The sequence below is a fragment of the Anthonomus grandis genome, chromosome 22, assembly GCF_022605725.1.
Source record: "Anthonomus grandis grandis chromosome 22, icAntGran1.3, whole genome shotgun sequence".
In the NCBI taxonomy this organism is placed as follows: Eukaryota; Metazoa; Arthropoda; class Insecta; order Coleoptera; family Curculionidae; genus Anthonomus; species Anthonomus grandis.
Window position 1 is genome coordinate 8,066,628 of NC_065567.1, and position 27,063 is coordinate 8,093,690.

The 27,063-nt window shown below is 31.0% G+C and overlaps 1 protein-coding gene and 1 long non-coding RNA gene across 4 annotated transcripts in view; one reads left to right on the forward strand and one right to left on the reverse strand.

Annotated features, from left to right (window-relative positions):
• The window catches only part of LOC126748234 (uncharacterized), a 72,920-nt gene extending 57,566 nt beyond the window's left edge, over positions 1 to 15,354 (reverse strand). Inside the window, exon 1 of the long non-coding RNA XR_007664670.1 lies at positions 15,191 to 15,354. This is a non-coding gene — a long non-coding RNA (uncharacterized LOC126748234). The remainder of the gene's footprint in view (positions 1 to 15,190) is intronic.
• LOC126748214 (protein grainyhead) overlaps positions 1 to 27,063 on the forward strand; it is a 220,459-nt gene that overhangs the window by 56,972 nt on the left and 136,424 nt on the right. The window lies entirely within an intron of this gene.

Genomic DNA, 27,063 nt, shown 5'->3' on the forward strand with positions numbered 1-27,063 from the left:
AAAATTAGACATATTAAAGTGAGGTTAGCTGGAGGTGAGGAGGTGATTGACAGAACTTCAGTTAATGCATAATTAATTGTCCCCCTGTATATCTAATTTGACGTTTTTTTTTTTTTTTTTTTTTTTTTTTTTTTTTAAGAAAGTTTCTTAAGGGTGGATTGTTTTGAAATGAAAGCACTGTATAGTCTTAAGTAGTCTTAGTGCGCAGAATATCTATTCTTATTATTTCAAGTTAGCTCCTATTATTTAATTTAAGGGTATACTATTAAATATTATAATAATTATATAATATTTAATATTATATAATATTAAATATTATAATATTATATAAACTCACCAGATAATAATTCTTTTAACAATATCTAAACTGCCGTTAATTTCGACATAAACAATGATAAATTAAAGGCATTTTTAGTGAATTTTGTGTATATATAATTTTGTGACTTATTATGTTAAAATTCATAATATTTTTTATATTATAAATTGTATAATTTGGCCAATAAATAAATCAATAACATAAATAAAATAAATAGTTTTTACTTAATGAGTAGTAAAAATGCAAAAGCGCTTGTTAGTACCCCAATTATTTAACGATTAAGTAAACAAATTAGTAAGTGTCATGTGATGGCATTTTTATTGGCAACTATTGCCAATGCAATTTGTCGTTCTGTTTTTTTTTTGTTGTTGTGAATTACAGAAAAATAGACTAACATACTGACTTTTGTATTAATAACAGTCGCCTTTAATATAAATGCCATTATATGACACATACTGCTTTGATTACCTAAGTACTGACTCTTAATTTTTCCCAAGTTGAATGTCCATATTCATTCTTCATATCTGTTAAATAATATTCAACGTAATATTAATATTCAAATGGCTACGTTTTATTGCCCCTCTTTCATTCTCACGAACTATCATTGCGAGAAAATCTTATAAAATTCCTGAAAGCACTGTTTAAACTATTTCTACTTTGCTCCGTGATTGTTACCGTAACATCGTAAATTTTATTTCTATATATAAAAATTAAATTTATACAAAATATACTTACACTAAGAGATATAATAATTGGATAAGTTCGCGTCAACTTTTCTTGATATTAATAAATATAAGAATGTGATGCCTGATCAAGGACATTGTAAAAAAAAGTGACACTTGAGTCATGAGCGATAAGACCAAATTTTTAGACCTAATCTTACACCATGTCTTAAAGGTACAAAAGGCTAATTAAGGTGGTTTCACTAGAGCAGAATATATATTGCAATGAAATAAAGTTGTTAACATAATGAAAAAACAGGAAGGCAGTTGAGCGACTAAAATTATGGAACCAAACTAAGATTAACAGAAATCAAAATAACTTAATCTATAAGTAATATATAGCTTATCGTAAAAAGAAAAAAACTAGAAGTAAAAAAAGAGTCTTTGGGTTCAGTTTCATGATCAGAACTAATTGCAAGTAGAGTTCCAGCTCACAAAAATACGTGGTTATCAAATTTAACAAAAAAAAAATTGCTTATTTTCTACAACTTTACCAGACTGTTGTGCAAAATCTAAGACGTTTAGTTTTTTTATATTGGCATATTTTAAAATTTTTTATAAATTTTATTTAAAATTTATAAATATTAAATAAATACCCCGTATAAGTAGTCCTATGATTGGAACCTTTGGTGTGACACTTAAGTTGCGAGACAGTTTTACCACTACCTGGTCCACCTAGCAGCCTCTTCTTAGTAAATCAATGAAAAAGTTTTGATATAAAGCCAGATTAGTTCATTATCCTCCACTGATTGAAAAGAATATAGTGTTTGTGGTATTGAGACTTGATTTCATTACGTTTGGTATCATGGAAAGAAAAAAAAATTACTCTGTGGTTTGCTACCTCGGACTTGTTATCCGATTTAAATTTGGGAAAAATCACAGATTTTTTTTAACATGAATAAAAGAAGCCATCATTGATTTTCTCTAGAAAATCCTACATAGTGGGAGAGAAAATGAGGCAGGCATGCCAAAAATACTGGAGGAATTCTATCAGGCACTCTTACTGAAGTCAAGAAGCCGTTTAGCCGAAGAGTCTCTTTTCCTATAAAGTGATGTCTTAAGAGACACTTGACATGCAGAATGATCCGCCTTGCATGCTTGGAATGCAAAAGCATCAATAATGTCCTAGGTATAATAGTCGAGTGTCATTGTGATACATTATGGCAGGAATATCAGAGTCCTTCTTAAGTGAGTCTATGTATGTTCAGAATTGCTTGATGTTAGTTGCGATTATGTGTGCGATGTTTGAGATTAATTTGGCATAAGAGAAGTCAATATGGTATTTAGAGTTACGCAAATTTGAGTAAATGAGGTTATCCTTATTTGGTATCTGCAATAATAATAATAATATCAGTAATAGCACTATACAGTGAGGACGAGCGATTTTTTTGATAATGAATTCATGCATACAGTTAGCTGTCTCTTAAGACATCATTTTATAGGAAAAGAAACTCAACGGCTTCTTGACATTTTCAGTAAGAGTGCCTGATAGAATTCCTCCAGTATTTTTGGCTTGCTTTCCTCATTTTCTCTTCCACTATGTAGCATTTTCCAGAAAGCATTCGATGACGGCATCTTTTATTCATGTTGAAAGAAATCTATGGTTCTTCCCAAATTTAAATCGGATAACCAGTCCGAGGCAGCAAACCACAGAGCAATGGGGTTGACCAAAAATAAGCTACAACTATCAACTTAATTTTTTTAAATAGAAACACCCATTTTTTAATTTTATTTTTTAATTCTGTATAAAGTTTTAACTATATTTTGTATACCATGTCCTATACCTAATCTCTATATTTATTAAGAAATTTGCGATTACAATTTTTATATATAATATGAATTTTTGAAACAGTAAATGTTCAAATTGTTGACCATTAACTTCGTGACAGTAACCAAGTCGACATTCAGATTCTTGTAATACTTTACTTATTGTTTGAGGCCGGATTTGTTGTATTTCGGCTCTAATTCAATTTTTTAATTCTTCTAAACTTTCAGGTTTATTAAAATAAACTTAAGATTTTAGATAACCTCATAGATAAAAATTCAATGGGGTTAAATCTGGCGACCTTGCTGGCCATTCAATAAACCCCATCCCCTTCCAATCCATCTATTTGGGAAAATGTTGCTAAGGTAATCTCGTACTGTTCGCGAATAGTGTGGTGGGGTGTCATCCTATCGGAACCATATCGATTCTGCCGGTATAAATGGGTTTTCACTATTTGGATAAAGTGCAATTAAACTAGGTACTATCTGATTTTGAATCCACTCTAAATATTTTTCAGAGGCAAGTGCGCACCTAAGAAAAAATAGGGACCCGCAAATGATGTGCCCACAATTCTGGCCCATACGTTCAACTTTTTGGGAAATTGTGTATGACTTTCCATACTCCAGTATGGAATTTCTGGTGCCCAATAGCGAAAATTTTACTTAAAAATTGTGGGTTCGCATTGCATTTATTTATCATTATTTCGCAAAACTCTATCCTGAGGATGTGATAATTTTCAATTAAGTCCTGAATTAAATGAATTTTATATGGAAGCCATTTATTCCTATCATGTGTTTTAGAACACATGACTACTAACCGACTGATCTGCAGCAGCTGGTCGAGTCAAAATACCTAATTGTCTATTTTCTGGTAGCGTGGGACAGTCCAGGTCATATTTGTCTGTAACATGACCAAAATCCGAACACTTTTTTTAAATTTTGCTTACTACCTAACGTGTAATAACGTGTAAGGCCTCTCTGGGTACTTATTGTTAAACAGATCGCAAACTTTGGCCTGAATCTTGTCGCCATATCTTACCATCATCAAAATTTTAATTCTTTGTTTTTCAGTTAAACGCGCCATACTTTTAAACTTTTCAACTGCACTTGACACTTACTGACATTTACGTAAAGTAATACATACTGTTTCCATGCGATTAAATGGTGACAAGATGTCAACAATCAAATATACCTGTTAAAAAACTATGAAAAAACATATTTTAATATGCTCAAATGACCCAAACAGTTGCAAATTTATTAATAATCTTAGTATTAGATAAGACTTGGTATACAATACAAAATATACTAAAAAATTCTATGCAGAATTTAAAAATAGGAATAAAAAATAGTGTCCATTTAAAAAAATGAAGTTGATGGTCGTTGCTTATTTTTGGCTCACCCTATATACATGAATTCATCATCAACAAAATCGCACATACAAAAAGTAACAATCGACGTGTCCGAGTGTTTTTTTTTCGAATACACCCCTGAATTTTAAATGAATTTGTTCCAACTTGCGCGTCCGTACTGTATACATGTATTAGTGGCTAAAATTAAAGTACTGTCATAGATATAGACTCATTAGTAACGGTAATTAGATAGAGTATAATTCCATTATTGAGAATTTCTAATTTATTTGAAAGTTTTACTTATACTGCAAAGTCAGAGTAGATTGCATAGCCCTTAAGGTCAATATTTTATTTCTTTACTTAAAAAGACATTAAAACACGATTTTCACTATGAGAAATCTACATATTTATCGAAATTGTAATGTCATAATGTAAATATAATAATTATATTTTTCCTAAAAGAAAGTTTAATTTTGGATGTTTTAATAGCACCAGTATAAAGAAAATTTTTCTAAAACCTATGAAACCCATTTAAATTATGAATTTTAAAAAATATAATTAGTAATCCACTCACGGCAACTAGAATACAGGCCATATTGAAAAATACCTAAAATAAAGGCAAATATATGCAGAAAAATGACATGTCAAGCCAATAAAGGACAACCAAAATGGATTTGAATTGATGATGATATCAATAAAAATACTCCCAGTACATAAGAACAATTTTTAACGACTAAGATCAATATTCCTTAAAATGTTTTTCAACGGTAATAAATATTACATGTAAATATAACTTGTTAAAACAATAGTTTGCTGTGTCAAAATTATTCTGAACGCTTGTCTTAAATTAATTATTATAATATAGGTAAATATTTTTATATTATATATTATTATTTGAAATAAAAATGTTTAAGTTGTTATATATGTAGGTTTATGAAGTAAACCATAAAATGAAGTACTCTATAAGCTATTAAATGGACGCCAGATTAAAACTTCTATCATAAAAATAGTAAGTTCAGTAATCAAATCTTAACGTAAATATACTACCTATATTTTTAAATTGCCATCAGAAATCGCTATAAAATATAAACCCGCGTGGGACTTCTTAGCCTCAAGGCAACGGTGAATTACTTCAGCCTTGAAAAGTTCGAATGAAAAGGTCAAAGTTTATTTGATACAGTAAAATATGTAAGTTAAACATTTTGGTAATGTGTCAAAGACAACTAAAGAATAGCTGTTGCTTAACAATTCATATAAGGACTCATAGTGACTTTATTATCTCAATTTTAGAATTAATTAGAATAAAATACTTAATATAGTTTATATCCTTATATATGGTCAGTATCTTTAAAATAGTATTATTTACGCATCAATAAATAATCATTTGGTTAGTTCCTCGTATTAAATAAGTACCTAGTTAACGTGGCGTAGATATGCATACGTCAATATCAATTATACCATTTATTTTTACAATATAAAATCTGATTACCTTGAACTTGTCGTTCACATATACTCTAGTGGTATAAGCAAATCTCCTCTGTTTTTACGAAAATGGTACATATTTAATCTTATGTTATTATTAATTTAAAATTATTATGAGGTATTTGTTAATTAAGAGCAATATAGATATGAACCAGTTGTCACTTGAGATAAAAGAATAAAAACAGGTATGAATACACAAGCATATTTATACCAATAATTTTAATTAATTATTTCTATTATATTTTATACAAGGTGTCCCGGTTCATGTGGGAAATCTCTCGGATTCAGGTAAAACATCGAAAAATAATACCGAACGTCCCTATAAAAAAAAATTCCTACAGGCCTTCTTTACGAAGATACAGCCTCCTAAAGGACGCTGCTGGAAATTGGTTTTTCAGAAATTACTTTTAAGCTACCTGGTAGAATTTAATAAAAATTTTAGGTGATGAACACTATTAGGGACCTCTTAAAATGACATCCTTCAAATACATTTACCTTATTTACTTTACCAGGGGCGGACTAGGTTGTACACTTTAATGCGTATATTTTAACACCCTGTATGTTAAAGTCTAAAAAAAATACATTTGGATACCTTGAGCACTAGGCTAAAAAAAAGGTACTCTTGTTCATTATCGATAAAATGAACCGTTTTGGCAAAAAATAATAATAAACGAGCCAATGTTTTTTTTTTTTTTTTTTTTTTTGTTTTAAATGAGATAAGTACGCTAGTTATTTAAAGAACAGAGAAATTTCGATGTAAGTCATTTAATTTAAAATAATACATCTTCCTAAAAATACAGTGGTGTCCTAAAAAATACTTTTACAAAATAATAAAAAAAAACCTATGATGAGTGTATGTTTTTAAATTAGAAAAACAACTTACAAAAAATGCCAAAAACCAAATATGTAAACAAAAGTTAAATTCTTCAATACGAGCAATAAACAATTAATTATTAAAAACTTCATAAGTAGGTTCGACGTGAGCTCCGTAACACATTCGCGGGCACGACGAATCGAGGACTGCTGCACTCGCCACAATAACCCAACATTGTTTTTTATATTATCACAATGAAATGTAATTCTTTGGAGCAGTTCTTCCTGAGTATCGACTGGGGTGGAATACACCAAGGTTTTGAGGTGACCTCATAGATGAAAATCTAATAGCGTTAGATCGGAAGACCGAAGTGGCCAAGCAACAGGTCCTCCTCTACCTATCCAACGGTTTTCAAAAGTATTATTTAAGTGGTGTCTTACAGCAAGGCTAAAATGGGGTGGGGCTCCATCATGCATAAGATACATATCTCGGCGGGTTGCAAGGGGCAAATCTTCTAATAAATCTGGAAGATTGTTCTGGAGGAACTCCAAATAAAGTTCTCCGTTTAAACGTGGTGGCAGTTCAAATTGCCCAATCAAAAAATTGCCAATAATTCCTGCCCAGATATTTATTGATTGGAATTGATGTTGATGATGAGAAATAATAGTATCACGGGGATTTTCATCAGCCCATACATGCGAGTTATGTAAGTTTTCAATTTCATTTTTGGTAAAACCTGCTTCATCCGTAAAAAGAATCGTGCTGATAAAGTTAGGGTTATTTCGCTGCTGATCTAACAGCCAGTTTGCGAAGTGTATTCTAGGAGCAAAATCTCAGGGCAGTAGTTGATGCACTTTTTGTAAGTGATATGGGTACAACAGTTGTTCTTGAAGTACTATATAATAATAATAATATAATATAATAAATGTCTTTTTTTATTCAAATTCATTACAAACTTGATATAAAAAAAAAACAAAGTACCTGAACCTGGCGCAGTCTAGCTTTATATAGCTACTCCACTGAACCAAATCAGGGTGTAATTGAAGTATATAAACCAACATTATAACAACATGTTATATGTAAAGAAATATTCCCAATTATAATATAACACAAAAGAAGTTTTCTTCTTCTATAAAAAACAGCAAATTTGATACATATTAAACAGTAAGAGAATTGTTTTGAATATTCATAAGAACAATTTTATATTTCCTCCTAAATTTATCTGCATGAAGGTCAACAAATTCTGCAGGTATTTTATTGTAGCACTGAACAGCATTGTAAGAAAACGATCGCTGAAATATAGCACTCCTATGAACCGGCATGGTTAACTTATTTCTAGCTCTAAGATTTACCCCGTGTACATTTGCTCTAAACAACAATCTATTCCTTATAGTCGCAGGTGCCTTTGGGCTGCTAATGATTTTTATCAAAAAAGTGGAAAAATTAAGAATTCTACGATTGTCCATTTTAAGCCAGTTAATTGTTTTAAAATATTGCGAAATATGATCATACTTACGTAAGCCTTAAACCAATCTGATACAGGCATTTTGAATTTTTTGTATGCGCATTTTACAATCATTATCTAAGCAAAAACCATAAACATAATCACAGTAGTTAAAATTAGAGAGCACCATGGCCTCACATAGGCTGCGCTTAAGACTTAGATTAAGAATATCTCTATTACTATATAAGAGTTTTAAAGCTGCAAACGATTTTTGAACAATTTTTTTAACATGCTCCCTGAATCTCAACTTACTGTCCATCATAATGCCTAAATTTTTGGCAGTTTCAACAACCGAAAGCTTAGAGCCCTCCACATGAACATTTATTACACTTTTAATATTTGTAATTTTATTTGTATTTCCAAAAACCATAAAACAAGACTTTGAGGAATTTAATTTTAAATTATGTTTTTTAGATAATTGATTTAATATATTTAAGTCATTGTTTATACCAATCTCTGCTTCTTTAAGATTATCAGGTTTGAAAGTTGTATATATCTGCGTATCATCAGCAAACGCTTGCACCTTACAAACTTTTAAGGACTTAAGAATGTCTGCTGTATATACAAGGAAAAGCAGAGGTCCCAGAACAGAACCCTGGGGCACTCCAGACAAAATGTGAGCCTGATTAGAACAACAATTATTTGTAAATATTGTTTGAAATCTATTATTCAAATAAGACTTAATTAACTGTATAGACTCCATTGAAAAGCCATAATATTTAAGCTTAGCTAGTAAAAGGGCATGATTTATTGTATCGAACGCCATAGAGAAATCTAAAAGCACCAGAACAGCAATCTGTTGCTTATCAATAGCGTCCATTATATCATCCAGTACCTTTAGTAGAGCTACAGAGGTACCAAAGTTCTCCCTAAAGCCACATTGCGTAGCCGGAATAATGTCATTATGAATAAAATAACAAACCATGTGATGGTAAAGTACCTTTTCAAATATTTTTGAAAGTACTGGAAGTATACTTATAACGTGCAAGTCGTTATAATTTTCTCAAGTAGTAACTTTTGATAAGGGTTTACCAATCGAAATTTTCCATTAATCGGGGAAATAGTGAGCTTCTAGACAACAATTTATTATGTGGCATATGTACTTATCAATAAAGGAGCTACAATACCTTAACATTTATGTACAATTGTTTTGGACGAATGAAACTAAACGGCTAATTTTCGAGTACTCGTTGTAAGAGTGTCAGCTACAGCGTCTAAAATATTTTCTTCCAATTGCACTGTACGTGCTGTTCTCCTCCGACCAACATTATTCTTTTTTTTTCAAAACATCCTAAAATTGCATTAAGGAAATTTAATAGTATTACCTCATTAAGTGGAAAACAGAAACCTACCAGTTTCCCTTTGACGTTGATCAACACGTTGAAATGTTTTCTGATCCGGAATAATGCTATTGGGAAATCTTTCTTCGTACAATCTTTTTGCTTCTAATGCATTGCAAGACGCCAGACCATACATAAGATGCATATCTGCATACTCAATAATAGCAAACTCCATGTTTTGACGTAATTTAAATTAAAAGTTACCAAAAAATACAAAAATTAAAAAAATATTATCAAATAAAGGATGAATATGTTGACAAAGATTAGGTTTAAATGATAGGTATTTGCTAAATTTAGAGTATAGCAACGTTTGTAACAATAATGCGTTCAAAAATGCAAAAATTCCGATAAATAAGTCAGGTACCATACAATTGGTTTACATAATTTTGTTAGTTTTTTTATGTTTGGTTTATTATCTTAAGAATAACAAAAAAGAAATAAACGTATAATAAATAAGAAATATTTTGTAAAAGTATTTTTTAGGACACCACTGTATTTTTAGGAACATGTATTTTTTTAAAATTAAATGACTTCGAAATTTTCTGGTCTTTGAATAACTGGCGTACTTATCTCATTAAAAAATTAAAAAAAAAAAAACATTGGCTCGTTTATTATTTTTTTTCTCCAAAACGGTTCATTTTATCGATAATGAACAAGAGTACCTTTGTTTTAGCCTAGGGTTTAAGGTATCCAAATTTATTTTTTTTAGACTTTAACATTGTTGGGTGTTAAAAATATACGCATTAAAGTGTACAACCTAGTCCGCCCCTGGTAAAGTAAACAAGGTAAATGTATTTTAAGGATGTCATTTTAAGAGGTCCCTAATAGTGTTCATCACCTAAAATTTTTATTAAATTCTACTAGGTAGTTTAAAAGTAATTTATGAAAAACCAATTTCCAGCAGCGTCCTTTAGAAGGCTGTATCTTTGTAAAGAAGACCTGTAGGAATTTTTTTTATAGAAACGTTCGGTATTATTTTTCTACCTGGATCCGAGAGATTTCCCACATGAACCGGGACACCCTGTATAATTACTATGAAAGTATTCAGCAGTCTTTGAGACGCCATTTTTCTTAAAAAAAATGGATTCCATCTCACTACTAAAGTTAAGTTTAATTTACCAATCTGAACGAATTTTGTGCTGCTACTTAAAAAATAATGTGGTAAGACCAACATGAAATATGAAGTCCCTTCCTATTATTGTAATTTACGACTAAATAAGAGACGTATGAGCTGGAATTTAAGTGATATCATCACTTTGATATGAGCATACTACAGACTAGCCAATATCCAATAAAATAAAATAGGATGAGACTATGAGAAATAGACCACATTTTCCTAGAGTTATCCAACAGTTCGCAGATCGGTAAATAATCAAATATAAGTGGGTGGAGCAACAAAGTCACCTGAAGCTACCTCAAATGTAGTAAAATTATACAAAACTATTATTTTCTAGAACAGCATACTCGGGAATTAGCCCATGCTTAACCCACAACACACTTATTTACTAAGTTAGCAGTACTAGTGTGCAGCCTCAATGGCTAAAAAGTTTAATAGAAATTCCAGACTTGACAATAAACAATAAAAAATTAATCATTTATTTTACATAAACTATCTAAAAGCGTAGAAATCTAACACTAAATAGCTTAAAGATATACTGATTGATTTCTCGCTGATAACTGCTTTTAGTAATATTATCCAAATGAAGTTTAGTCTTATAACGATTATGCAATTTCGATCTACAATTGTGTTGGTTCATAGTTTTCATAACACCTATAGGAAATGGTGAATGCATGGCAAGGCTTTGAAAAATTTGATAATAAAAATAAAAGTAGAGCTTAAATACATACGTGATGCCAAGAATAAAAAATATGTTTGAGTTTATTTTATGAGTACATGACTGACCTAAAAGTGTCAGTCAAAAAATAGTTCTTGATTAAAATACAATTCAGTTTTTCAACTACAATAATTTTATTATATTTAGTTCAAAAATATAAATAACTACTGTAGCGAGTCATTAACAGAATTATAGAATATTCATCTCTTATTTGATACTACTTTCTAAAAATATTTTCTTGATTTGTTCAAAAAGTAATAAAAGAAATACGGTAGAAACGAAAACCACCCTAATTTATTCTTATTATTAAAAAGTTATAATGCCAATATCTAACGAAATAGGGGAGTTGGAAAAACGCACTTTGGAATAACTCTCATAATGGTTGTTAAGAACTAGAAATGCCATATTTTTGCCACTGGATAAATTGCCCGTTAAGCGCCTCCACCCGAACTGCTAAATTTAAAATGCCACCACGACCTTTGATAGTTAAAAATTTCATTAAGTAGTAGTCTTCGGCACAGGAAACAGTTTTTATGCGGTATGAACTATTTTTAAAAAAATTAGTTCAAAATTCTGAACTGTATCAAGTTGGAATATGTCGAAGGCGCAATGCGAAAAAAAATACGATAAAATTTCTTAAATATTCAAGTTTGTAGAGGAAGTATGTTATGTAGTGTAATAATAAGACGAGACGCAAAATACTATGTCAATAGGTACTGGACGAATGCACTTTTTGAAGTAAAACTTCTTTACGCACGCTTTTTTGAGTAAGTTGGCGAATGCGTTACCAATAGTGTGTTCGGGCGAGGCGAACGGTATTTGAGAATGAGATATGAATTAGTGGGGGTAGAAAGAGAGAGAGTTATGGTTCGTATATTACTGTAGGAGTAAGAGAGAGTATATATATATATATATATATACATAATTATATTATACAGTGCATCCGTAAAGCAGCGGATAAATGAAATGGACCGTTTCTGAAAAAACGCTCGAACCCGATTTAAATATTGGGCTTAGGGTTGCTCTACGTGGAAATTAAATATACAGATTGACTCAAAAAAAGATATGACGTCATCATTATATTTTTTACATGGAAACCACAATTTTTTAATGCAGAATCAGAAATAACGTATTTTTTTACAATAAGTATTTTGTTACATAAGCAATTTTGAACATAAAATGATGATAAAATGTGAAATTAAAGAAAGACCTATCTAAATGAAATGTTGGTATTTTGGTTTTTTAGTTGTTGTTGTCAGTGTCAAAAAGTGAATATATTTTGGTGCAACTATTTGAAGTATTTTTACATTTGCAAGTGGTGTTTATTCTTTTAAAGAAGCGAAAGCAGTGTCATCCTGCATTTTATTAGTAACTACACTTTAATACCTACAGTTATTGTATAAAATATGAGAAAATTAACCGAACGTGAAAGAATCGAAATCTTGTGCATGACTGGTTTCGGAGATGTATCGCATACTCAAAAGGATTTATGGAAGGTTTAATGCAACTCATCCTGATTGGTCGCCCATTAACCAAAGCATGGTAAGCAGAGTTGAAGCAATGTTTTGTGAATTCGGGCATGTTCGGGATACTTAAAAAGCTGGTCGGGGTTTAATAACTCAAGAAGATTAGCTGAACATTCTGTCATACGGTCCAAGATAATCCCAAAGCCACAATCTACTGTGTATAAAGTATTAAAGAAAGCAAAGTTCCACCATCATAAAATATTCTTATTTCAAGAGCTATCGGAAGATAATTTTGATCGCCGAAATGAATTTTGTAAGCAAATGCAGCAACTATGTAATGATAACAATAATTTTGTAAAATAGATGAAACAGAGAGTATTTTCTGACGAAGCAACCTTTACTCTAAACGGCCATGTGAACAGATAGAATTGTCGATACTGGGCGACCGAAAACCCTCATTGGTTGACAGAATGTCATACACAACACCCTCAAAAAGTCAATGTGTGGTGCGGTATAGTGAAAGGAAGAGTTTTAGGACCTTACTTCTTTGATGACACTCACTGCTGAGAGGTATTTGGACTTTCTTTAAAATAATCTTATCCTCGCTCTGATAACTTTGTATCCGGATTTGGAAAAACCCGATATGCACCAACGTGATCTTTTTTTCAGCAAGGTCAAGCCCAAGGTCACCACACACTATGCTTTACCCGTTCGCAATTATCTAGATGAGGTTTTTCCAGATCATTGGATAGGTAGACGAGGGTTCATTGAATGGCCACCCAGATCGCTAGATTTAATTATTTAATTTCCCTCGATTATTTTTAAGGGGATACTTGTAGTAAAATGTATGTCAATAAACCAGCGAGTTTAAAAGATTTAAAAGAACAAATACGCCACAAAATTAGAAATATTACTCCAGATATCATTGACAACGTTCAAAAAGAATTTTAAAATCTTCTTGGTTATTGTCAGGTTAAACGGTGCTCAATACGAACATTTAATTTAGATAGGTATTTCTTTAATTTTACATTTTATCATCGTTTTTCGTTCAAAATTGCTCATGTAATCACTATTCATTTGATTTCACCATATCCTTTGTAAAAAAAGGCGTTCTTTCTGATTCTGCATTAAAAAATTGTGGTTTCCATTTAAAAAACATATTGATGACGTAATATTTTTTTGACTCACCCTGTATATTTAATTTCTACGTAGAAAAACTCTAAAGGCATTTTTTTCAGAAACGGTCCATTTAATTTTTATTAAATTTATTCGATACTTTACGGATGCACTGTATATTCATATAAATAGAGCTCAAGAAGTTTTACTTTAGTTGTGTGGTCTCAAGCACACAAACTTTTTTTTAATTGTTCCGTCAAAAAGCATAAGTGCAAATACTGCAATGACGAAAATCCACATATTTTTTAGGGAGGGACACACACGGTATCCAAAAAAAATAATTGTGTGGGCAGGAAGATTAGGTGACACTGTTGTCGGCCCATTGTTTAATAATAACAACCTCGACAGCAATAATTTTTGGAAAATGCTGAACCTACATTCAACCCATTATTGTTGAAGAAATAAAAAATCATTCGGATATTGATGGGAACAGGAATCTAGCTAAAAATTCAATATATTTTCAGCAACATGGAGTACCGCACCACTATATTCTGCCTGTACGTCAACTTAAAAAACTTTGCTCATTTGAAAACTTAAAAATTCTATTTTGCTAGATATTTAAAAAAATTTAATTTACATCCTGTATTTAAAAAGCGTATCAATTAAACAAAATTAAAATGGCTTATTTATTAAATGTTATTACATGTTATGTAATTCTTATTTCATCAACATGCTCATAAAAGACTCCACATAAATACGTGCGAATGATAATAAATTTACCAAACCCCTGTAAACCAACCAAAGTTATTCCTAAAAGTGCTTGTGCCACGTTAATGTTCTTACTTAATCAATACTAAAAAACTTATGTGCTAAAAATATCGATAAATTATTTTTGCAAAATCATAATAATTATGTTGTATTTATATTGCCGATCTATTAACTGCCTATCACAAACAACGAACATACATAAGCCTTTGATGATTAAATGCAGAAATTAAAACGAAGTTAAAAAAAAAATGAATCTTATACTAATAAAGTTATAACAAATACATAGGATTACTTTATATTACCTTATGTATAAGCTAACCATTTAGGGGTTCATAAAAGGCTTTTAAAAAAACAAAATTTAGTTTTTTAAAAGACAATTATTATGGGTTTCTGAAAGTGGTAGACATTCCATAACCGTCGTTCAGTTGGGAAGTATCTCCAACCGTTGTCAAATGTAAACTGAACAGTTTTAAGCCAATGTCTACCACTTTCAGAAGACAATATAACTTGCGTTTTAAACAACAAAGTTTTGATTTTTAATACCTTCTTATTTGCCTTAATGACTAGCTTATACATAAGGTAATGTAAAGTAATCCTGAGTATACTTTACTTTGGTTTAAGAGGACTTGACTTGTATAAGATTAATTTCTAAAACTCTTGATGCATGGGTCAAAAATTAGATTTTTACTACAATTGTTATTTTTGTATACTTACTTTAAAATAAGGTTATAGGAAAAAGTCGTTTAAAATACCTAACTATTTAATCACAGTAAATACGTACAAAAATGCATGAAACCACTGGATTACATTTAATGGAGGAACTAAAGCAAATTATATTGAATTACACCCGTAAAAGCAAATAACGCACTAAAACTCGATCTGTAATTAAACGGTAGTAACTAGGTTTAAAACTAGTAGTTCTTTCTACTGTGCCGCGAGAAAGAAAACAAAACAGTTATAATAGTATGAACAACGAACAACATATTAAGGTAGGTTATGCAGTTTACCAATACTGCTTGCTAAACTACTGCACTGGGGTATCCTTATCTTACACAACTGGAAAATCAACATAAAAAACCGGTACAAGTCTGCACCCACATTTGTTTCATCTTTTAAAAGCGTTATAATTATGAATTTGTCTTGGTTATTGTCTTACCCACTTAAACGCGTTAACTGTATATGTGGCTACCATTACGTTGCAAAATGACATTTTTTAAATGTTTAATTTTTTCAGATCAATACCATTTATAAGCCCACGTTTGGCTTTTTTTTTGTTTTATTTTACATGCACTTATAGACATTGTGTGACTTCGTAAAACGGCCAATATAAGCAATTTTTTTTTTAATTATAAATACTTTTTATTTATTAATAGCTATTTATTTATTAATTAAATCATGGTCGAAAATGAAAAAAAGTCAAAATATTTTTAAATTTTTTATTCATAAACATGATGCACATTTTGACTTTACTACCTCCTCTGTTATCTCGCTTCAGATAAAATAACCTAAATATTTCAGGGAAACGCAGTGACACATGAATAATAATATTGAATGGGTTTAGGTTTTGTGTAAAATGTAAGCCGTCACAAGGGCTACATGGGGCAAAAGTTTTAATTGCGAAAGGGGTTGGCTGATTTAGTTTGACGTCTTATTTTTTGTTCAAAAATGTTTAGTTTAATTAGGGTTTGTTTTAAGAAACAACAAAGTATCAAAAAATGCGGCTAAATCTACGTATTTACAAGCCAATATATTAATTTCAAACGGTAATCTATAACAGCCCTATAGTCCTAATATTTAAACATTCTAGCATTAAGAAACAAACTATCCTTATCTACCCTGTAATGTCTAATATCAGAAAAGACTAAAGCATTTTAAAAGAAAAAAAGGAAAAAAGCCTGTATTCAAAACACAAAGTGAAGTTTGACAGCTTTCTTAAATGAAGCAACCGAAGGCTCTAATTTTACTATTACTAGATAAATCATTATAAATTTTAAGAGCACTTGAAAGTGACGCATTTAACGGTAGTGAATGTAAATTGTGAGGCAGTGAGCAGCCAAAGGGGCCACTATGCACGTTGGTCTCCTAAAAGACCCGTCGTGCCTCACCGAGACTAACCAGAGGCCAATAGTGTAAGACCTCATGTCTCTGGGTAAACTGTAGGTGTTACTCAGATATTTGAACCTAGCGCGCGTCATTGCTGGGCACTCCGCGATAACGTGCTCTAAAGTTTAATTCTCATCTTAACAGCAACGGCATTTCGGGTTGTCCGCAATACCTATAGTGTGGAGAAGTCATCTTAAATGCTAATATCTGGTTAAAAGACCTGTTACTAGCTGGATTTCGCATCCCTTTAAGCGCAGTAGCTGTCTAGCGAGATAGGCATCTATGTGTGCCTTCGCTGGGCTTATGCCAGTTGGTTCCGTCCATCTCTGGAGGGTGCACTTATCCAGCAGACTCTTCATTGATGCAACAGCTACACAACTGGTTAAACGGATTATAGGTTCAAGGCCTACCGGCCGTTTTGCCGATCAAAGTCATTTCCTCGTTTCCAGCATAGCCTGAGTGGCGAGGCACTCAGAACAGCTAAATTTTGCAGCCCACTTTCACCAATTTCCGGGACCTTTATGCACTCCATTGCGAGCTTAGAGTGCATCTTTTTCGCCGTAATAGCCTTAATTAGAGCCTTTTGCGATCGTGTATGTCATTATTAATTATTAATTTTTCATAAAAATAATTGAGAAGGTTGCTGTGAAATTTGCTGTACACAAGAGTGGCTAGGTTTAAATTCAAATCTAATACAACAATAACTCAACTCCAATAAGGTCCAAGCTGAACTAACCAGATTCAACAAATAATGGCGTAATATATTTAAATTAACTTTAATTATGACTGAACGTTATAAGCATGCCGATGTTTTATAGCTTTTGAAGACTTAATTTCTTCTTTTATGCAAAGGACGGCCAAAAGACTACATTTCCATTACTAGCCACCCAAAAGACTAGAGAAGTTGTCAATTTTAGTTCAATACTAGTCGATAAAATAATTTTATGCATATACCGGGTGGTGCGTCGCCGAGCGGAACATAGGAAAACCCATGTAACTTTTAAGGAGATCGGTTTTTGGCTTCCCTGTACATCTTATAGAAAAAATATAAGATAACTTTTTGAAGAGACCAATCTGGCAATCCCTTGTGCAAAGTTTCAATAATTTTTAATAAGCGAATCTTGAATTATTCAATTAAATGTAATTGCAAAATTAGCAAATTTTCGGTTTAGGTAAAACCAAACGGGCACCAGTAAAATGAATGTTGTCACTGACGTGAGGAAAAGTGTCAATAAATCAGTGACATTCGATATTTGAAAACAAGTATGAATTATTCAATCGACGAAAAAATAGCCATAATTAAGTGGCATTATGCGGGAAATAGTTTTAGAGTATCTGAAATGTTTTCAGTTTATGTCCCCACCAAGCCCATTCCATCCATTTCAACTATTAAACGTATTGTCAATAGGTTCCAGATCAAGTCCAAAGATCCCGTAATAAATAATTGTAAATGTTCAACTCAGGATATCGAAAATAGAGCCGAAGAAAGAGAGAACAGAGATCTTAATATTCTACTGAGTGTGGAGGAAAACAAGATGGTTAATACGAGGGTTTATGGGCAAGAGGTAAATAAACATCATACAACGGTATTGCGCACTTTAAAAAAACACAATTATTATTCGTATAAATTCGAAAAACATCAAGAGCTGCAGGAAGGAGATGAAGAGCGAATTTGCTAATTTTGCAATTACATTTAATTGAATAATTCAAGATTCGCTTATTAAAATTTTTTGAAACTTTGCACAAGGGATTGCCAGATTGGTCTCTTCAAAAAGTTATTTTACATTTTTTCTATAAAATGTACAGGGAAGCCAATAATTGACCCCCTGAAAATTTACATGGAATTTCCTATGTTCCGCTCGGCGACGCACCACCCAGTATAAAATCATCTCCGTCGATAGTTGGATTCAATTTAGAGATTCCAAAAAGGAATCCTATTTTTTTGTCTTTGTTGTATTTAGTGTGTTCCTTTATGAACTAATTTATGAAAATATGACACTTGCTCAATTGTCTCTGTATTTGCCTATTTGTATCTATATTTTCCTATATATTGTTATTAACCTACTCGAAAAAAATACGTCATCAAATACGATCTTACGATCTTTTATGACACTTAGATTCTACAGACCTAAGAAGAATACAAAAGCTCCAAGATTCCTGCTTGCGGCTTGTATTTGGCATTTTGGCGTTGACGACCAGAATCTCCCATAAGTTGAAGGATATTGAGTAAATACGCATGTCTAAGGGATGAGTTCTTCATACACTAGTATTCTACAACAAAAATAATAAATTATAGCATACCTCCATATCTGACTGAGAGGCTTCTCTGGTAATTCCTTGTTCCTTTTTTTACAAAGTAACATCGTCTTATAGTAAATTTAAGATGCCTGATTCTTCCGCATCAGTTTTATGGAACATTCATGCGATCATCGTCATGGAGATGTATGGATCTATTGGACCTGATTCTCTTTTGAAAAATGTGTAAAATAATATTTGGTATGTATTTCATTTTTATTTTAAAAATCTTTTACTACTAAATAAATAGTCATGTCATTGATTAATCTTTCTTTGTCTCTTATTTCTCATTTAAATTTTTTCCTTAAAAATAGCCTTTGTTATCCTTTGCCTCCCTCTTCCCTGTGTCTCTGCTTTTTCCATGAATTGAATTAACTTAAATGAAGTATTAATGTAAACATGGTATGTGTTCATATCGAACAAATATTTTTTCCATTTAACTCAATCAGCACTCTTTTTTCTTATATTTATTTTTCATTTCATATGTGCCTCCTTGCATATATTTTGTTTCTAGAATAAACAAGTTGTTTCATAATAAATATTTCAGGAATTATTCCTATTCTAAGAATTATACTACTAAAATGTTAATTTTATAATCTGGTTCATTAATAATATAAGGTGGTAATTTATATTATGTTGTATAATGTTGTTATAATATATTGACCCTTAAAAATGTTGACTTTAAGTATTAAATTTATTTGCCAAATAAGTTATTATCAAAGCGTATTTTGGAAAAGGTATTTTGGAAAACACGCTTTGATAAGTTATTATCAAAGCGTGTTTTGGAAAAGGCAATCTACTGGCCATCAACGGCTTATAAAATTCGCATTAAAGACAACTACTTAAATACCAATAAAAACATTTGTCATATCTAAATTAGGAATTTTTGGAACTGTAATTTTGTTTAAATGCCTCATTCATTTAATCCACCTAACAAACTTTTACAGAGAAACAGCGTTAATCTTCAGCATTGGCTGACGAATAAATCATCTTTTGATTACTTAAATATGGATTTTCTTGCAAGAACTTTTATATATAGCTGACTTAAAAGATCATTTATAATCAGTCACATTCAAAAATTTTTCTAATCTAATTTCATAAAACTGATTGCTAAGCACCCTACAAATGCCTATTTTACAAAAAAAGTCCTATATCAGACTGTGGTTACCTGAAGTTGAAAAAACAGCACAACTAGTAAAGCCGGTCGTGTCATTCACTAATCCACCCTGGTTGGTGCTATTTGTCGTTTTCATGGCTTAACATGGTTCTACGGGAAACAACTGAATTTAAGAACATATATCCCCTAAAAATTCTGTACAGTTTGCCAATGACCTTGAAAGTAGAATCATACATTTGATTACACACTTGTGAGACCCCGTTTCGGAGTTTTTTTTAATTGCAGATGTTTTTCAAAATAATGATTCTTTTTCTTGTTAGGTTATGTATAGGAGAATGTTATATAGCAAAATAGATAGGGTTAAAAAATTGAGATAAAAATATTAATATATAGGGTAAACCACCCAGTTATTGGCACCTTAAGGACTTCTCAGATTTCACATATCCACTAGTTGTCAGAAAATTGATATTATAGTCAGCTTGTGACTAGTTTATGTTCTTTGATGATTCTACTTTGTTCTCAAATGAAAAAAAAAAAGATATTTTTTTGAAATTATAATAGCAAAATAATAAAAAAAAAAGTTTAGAGCCTAATTGTTGGCACGCTTTCCCAGTCATTGGCACCCGAAATTATCGCAGTTATTGGCACATTGTCCACTACGCACCTCAAATATTAATGACTAAAAATTTTATGATATTATTAATATAATATCGGTTTGTTAAAAAAACAATTGATCTTGATTATAACATGTAATAGCACTAAAAGTAATATCAAAATAATATTGTTTATAAATAAAACGAGCTAATATTCAAAGGTTTACAAAACGAATAGTTAAACTTAAAGTAGGATTAATAATATAATGTCTTATAAAAATATTTACAAAAAGCAGCCTAAGACTTAGACAAACAAGAGGCACAAAGAAATTCTTTGTTATATAGACCTTTCTTTTCCAAACATTCTACATCATATATTCTCGTACAATTTTTACACCTAAGTCCTGGTTTCGACCTGTTTATATTTTTCACGCAAACATTGCAAACTTTATTTTGTAACAAATTCTCCATTGATGAAGTGGATTCCGTCAAAGGTGTGCAGACGCTTTTTTGGCGGAGAACTGAAAATTTTTCTAACATGGCTTTGATGATCATCCTTCCTTGCAGTTAGAGGCTTGCCTTTGTTTTCCTTTTCTGTCTTTTTTGCAGCCTGTCGCTTGAGTCTTACTTCTTTTCTTTGATTCTTCTGCTCTTCCTCTTCCCTCTGAAGCTGTTATTTTTTCTCAACAATATTTTTGAAACCCCCGACGACCAAATAACATAAGGCATTTTGGTCACTGCTCTTTTGCCCTTCCCCAGGTGTTTGTGGTTTAGGTAAAAATAATTCTATGGACGACAAATTATCAACTGGCGTTAGAATTTCGCTATCAGTATTCATCTTTTCATTGGCGTTATTCTTCTGCTTTTCTTCTATATTTGTGTCGATTACCTCAATAACTGTGGATTCAATGGTGAACTGTTCTTTATTGAGGTCTGAAAGTCTTAGGATATTATAATTTTCCCCTTCTAAAACAATAGACATATTTGCTATTTCCTCTTCTGTATAATTTGTTTCAAAATCGCCTTCTGCCATTTGCCTAAAGGATGTTGAAAAAAGATCTTTTTTACTTATTTCATTAAGGTAGTTAAATAATCTTTTTAAGGCTGCAAAATTCTCATCGTCCGATGTCATTCCCGCCTGTCCCAGTTCCATAAATTTTCTATCACCTATTAGCTTTTTGAACAAAGTCAAACTTATTTGTTTTTCTGATTGGCCTTCACTAATATTTGCTTCTGGTTCTCCTACACTATCAATAATATGGGTATTTTTTCCTAGGCACTTGGTATAGTCTATTGCATTGGAGTCCCAAGGAAATAATCCACATGCTTTAAAGCCGTTTGATATAGTTGTTGCATCAAGTTTTTCCACTGCCGTGTACAAAATAGGAGCAAAATTTTCCTTTCGTAATTTCTTCTCCAGTGCAAAACCCCATAACGCCAAAGATTTTTTAAGGGTCTAAAACTGGCAACATCGGCGGGTTGAAGAATTTGAGTGGAGTAGGGATATAGGGCTATTAGGACTATCTCCAGCCTAGAGCATAAAGTACTTACTTGGTATGTGACATGTGTTTTGTGTCCATCAACAAATACTATTACTGGAAACACAACTCCAGATTTGATAAGGCTGGGATGCAAGACAAATTCAAGGTAAAATAAAAAAGTTTCGGATTTCATCCAGCCATTATCAGTTAACGCATATGTCCATCCTTCTGGAACACTGTCCTTCACCGATTGTGGAAGTCTCTTGTTTGGGAAGATGATCATCGGCGGTGTTATTGTATCCGATGCTGAGAAGGTGAACATCACAGTGAGATTCTGTTTCGCATCTCCCATATCTACTTCGTAAACGTTCTTGGAGCCTTTTAGAGCAACGACTTGTCCAAGTTTTGGTACATAATAAAAGTTTGTTTCATCGCCATTAAAAATTCTGCTGGGATCCTTCATGATGTCAAATAAGTCCTTCTTTTTTAAATAAAATTCGATATCTGTGAACCACTTTTTAATATCGCTTTCCGCTACATTTGCTGAAGCTGAAGTAACCGCTTTTGCAGTTCGATTTGCTAATTCAGGATGCCGCTTTAAAATATGGTTGAACCATTTATCGCCTGGTAAATTATTTTTGAATGGTGATCTTCTGTCAGTTTGATTTAGAAATGTTTGAACAGATGTTTGAATGTCAATTTTACGCCTTGGGAAACCTTTGCACTGACTATCAATGATCCATTCTTTTAAATGAATCTCCTCTACCTCTGTCAAGTATGTAGACTATTGTAGACGGACCTTTTTTTATTTTTTTGAATTTTTTACTAAGTCTGAACTGTAGGGTTGCCCTTGGAATCCCATACTTTCGAGATGTTGCCTTTTTTTATTCTCCTGATCGAATTTCTTCAAGAGCTTTTTGAACAATTTCCTCGCTATATCTGGTGGAGCCATTGGGGCGATTCTGTTTTCGTTTTGCAGCCATCTTAAAAAATAAAGTGTGGGTATAACAAATGCCATTATTTTATTCATGATTTTTTTAAAATGTAAATAAAACCCTATATGAAAATACAGTCAAATAATTCTTGGTTTAAAAAATATACAGGATGTTTAATAATTGAGAATAGAAGTTAATAGAAACATATATCGTAAGTCTTAAATTTAAAAATAATGTTTAAAAAATTTTAAAAATTATACCTGGTGAATTTAACAAAAAAAAAATTTAAGTTTCAAGACAAAACTCATTGCTTGAGATGAGCAAATAAAAAAACAGAATAGGGTGCCAATGATTGGGAGAATATTATTAGCAGCAATAATCCAATAATTGGCATAGGTGCCAACCACTGGCAATATAACATTTTTCTCTGCCTATCATTGTCACCCTACAAATTTTGATTTATATTGAAAAATATGTAATTTTTTAAACGAAAAATCATTTTGAAGATAGTTAACAATATTACCAACAAGAAAAATAACTATTTGATTAAGAAGTCATAAAGTTTTCACGTTAGTTATGAGTACCAAACCAATAACAAAATCATAAATTCCTACCTTGCTTCAGTTTCACGCTCGACACGTCAAATTCGATTCGCAATTTTACTTAAACTTAAGGAATAATAATACGCGTTGGCGGTTCACTAGGCTCGGCGATGTTGCCAAAATTACCTTAATTAATAAATTGACGATAATATTGTCAGATTCATTTTAATTTTTGCAAAAAATTAGACGGGGTGCCAACAATAGGCTGAGTGCCAACGATTGGGTGTTTTACCCTAGGCCATATATATAGGTCATTGAAAGTATAATATTAGCCTAATTAAAGTCTCTGATTTTCTAAATGGATGAATTTGGATAAAATAGTGAAATAAAAGACCGGTACCCAAAAAAGAAAAACCAATACAACAGACACTAAATTAAACCTTAGTTAAGAATTTTAAATAGGTGAACAAACACAAAGTCTCGGTCTCATAAGTCATATAATAAAATTAATTTTTAAAATGGTTACATGATTAACTCAGAAATGGGCATCATCAGACCTAAAAACATAAAGTAAACGTAATTGCAAGACAAAACTTCGAGTGTTATCATATAGCTGGTTGTAATGGGTGTGGGTTTTTAGTCTTCTGTCGTTCAGGTAATGCTTTTAAATATTTTCAAAAAATTTAACTTACATTTAAATTTTGTCATGCAACAAGGTTTACTTTATGTTTTTAGGTCTGATGGTGCTCACTTCTGAGCGAAACATCTAACCATTTTAAAAATTAATTTTATTATATGACTTTCGAGACCGAGACTTTGTGTTGTTTCGCTTATTTAAAAGACCTCAATATGAGGTCTCTTCGAGCAAAATGGACGAATTTTTTCAGTTAATTAAGAATTGTTGAAAAGTAATATATGAGAAGTTAATAAATGAAAAGTTTAAATTATTTTATATTAGGTTATCCTGACTTAGAGCGGAGAGACAATCACAAAAAAAAATTAAAATGTTTAGCTAAGCACAAAGGCTCCGTGTAAGAATGTAATACCAAATAAGGGCATATATTTAATAAACAAATAGGATTTCAATATACTCTATTAACCAATATCTTTAAAAAAATCCAAACGGTTATATTTATTAATTTATCCCTTAAAAAATGTTTGGAATTAGACCTGAAATCAAATTTCTTAGATAAGCTTTAACATTGATTGATTTGAGATTTTTAAGTGAAACCTGTTATGCTAAAACTGAGAGCTACACCATTATTTTCTAAAATTATCTAAATCCCAATTAAAAATAAATCAGTACCTGATTGTATATAAATCACAGTACAATTGTTTCGTTGTTGCTTAATATGATTTTATTGCAAAAACTCTTGCGACTATTGAGATGTCCACCTTAAATGCGACATTTATAAAAAGTTGCATCATATGTACATACGTTAAAATTTTGTGAAAGTTTTTAATAAAATGTTTTTGTAGTGGTTAATAAATGAACGGCTGATATCCACGGGTGATTCTTTTGAAGGTCACAGCCCAATAAGTTTTTCGTATTAGATATTTTACCTATTTTGTATATTATCACTACAAGCAGCTAAAAGAGTTCTAGAAAATAATTAAAAAATCCTATGCATGAGTTTATTTTACGGTTTTCTTAGTACTCTGACAGCAAATTGTAGATTTCGTAGAATTATAAGAATATTGTTTTACGATAAAATATACCTGTATTGGCACCTAATAGAAGAAATGGAAGACTGCGAGAAATATATTACTTTAAACTTCTCATTCTTTAATACCAAAAATACTAAATATATCAATATATTCAATAACTAGCTTGACGTACTTGAAACAGCTTATTTAATTAAGGCGGATTTAAGTAAGTTGTTTAAGATATATTTAACTTATATTATAACAAAAAATGCAATACCCATTATTAGCCACTTTAAAGTATTTTAATATTCTTAATTGTTTTTTATATGAAAAAAGGTCAAAGATTGAATCTTTGCGACAAGCAAGTAATACAGGATAAAATTGTCCACTGAAGCATATAAAGCAAGGTTAGTGTTCATTATATACATTACACGCAAGGACGCCTTGCAAAAATATTACTCATTTGAATATTTTTCAAGGTAGGATACTTGGAATTATTTTAAAAATGTTAAATTTTTCAACTTTTTTAAAGAATTGTCTTACTTTGCTTAATGCATACATAAGTTTTATGATGATCTCAGAGCTTTAATTATAGGAAAATTTATATAACAATATATAATATAATTAGTAAAGTTATCAGTAAGTATTTTAGATGTAATTTTGACTAAATAGACTAAAACCTGTCCATTTTTACTTTGTTATGCACCATACAAATCGATAAGCAAGTCGTAAGATTAATCTAAGAGAAAGTCGATCTGTCGTTATGAAACGTACACAGATCCGCGATATGTTTTTTGACGAACATGTATTTTCCAAAGAAAGGTTGCAAAAAATATTTCCATAAAAGTTTTAATTAACAAAATGCAAACTTTAAGCTTGCTCGGTCTTATTGCACTATAGTTTTCATTTTCTTATTTAATAGAAAAAGCCATTAACATTTAGAACAAGAAAAATTGTTACTTAAGCATACACAAGATCTCGTTACTTATTGCATACTCACTTTTTCTTAAATTTGGTGACCTAAGTCAAATCAGTAAATTAAATAAATATATATATGTATATATAACGCAGGCAGAAGACAAAACTTTAAAATATTGAACAAGTTTCTGAAATATTTAATATCAATAAAAAAATATCAAAATTATGTAAACCATATTTCTTAGTAGTATTTTATATATTTATTGTTATTTGATAATTTAAAAGTTCCATATAAAAAGCAAAGCTCAAATTTGCTTACTCGAGTAGAATTAGGTGAAAGCAGATTAGCATAACGATTTGCTTTTTGCAATTGAATCTTTGATTTAATACTTATCTATTAATTAAAGGTAAAAGTTATCTTTCGACATTTATTCAGAAACTATTAAATAAAATATATCAAATAAAATTTATTTGTGCTTTTAAATTTATTGCGCTTACAGCTATATTCTTAAGAAAAGTTAATAACATGACATTTATAAAAAAATATTTAAAAAAATTACTTTCTCTTAAAAACAAACAAACAGAAATGGAATAAATGTACAATACACTTACTTACTGTACATTTATTAAATTTTTTTTAGGTCTAAATACTCGCACACTTTACGTTCGAAGAAAAGAGCAGCTAAGAGGCTGTAGTCAAGTAGGCAAGTTAGTTACTCACTATTAACCAGACTATAGACACCGTCTATAGATTTCCGTTGTAATCGTATCCGTATAGACGGTGCTATAGACAATTGCAACATGCACCACGTACCTGTCTGCTTTTTAGCTTGGACAATGAAGCGAATTAATTTATATCCATACATAAATGATTTACCTATTTTACATTTAATAGTTTTCATTGTTTATTTATTTACAAGTGTGAAAAACCTGAATCAAAAATCCATGCAACTATT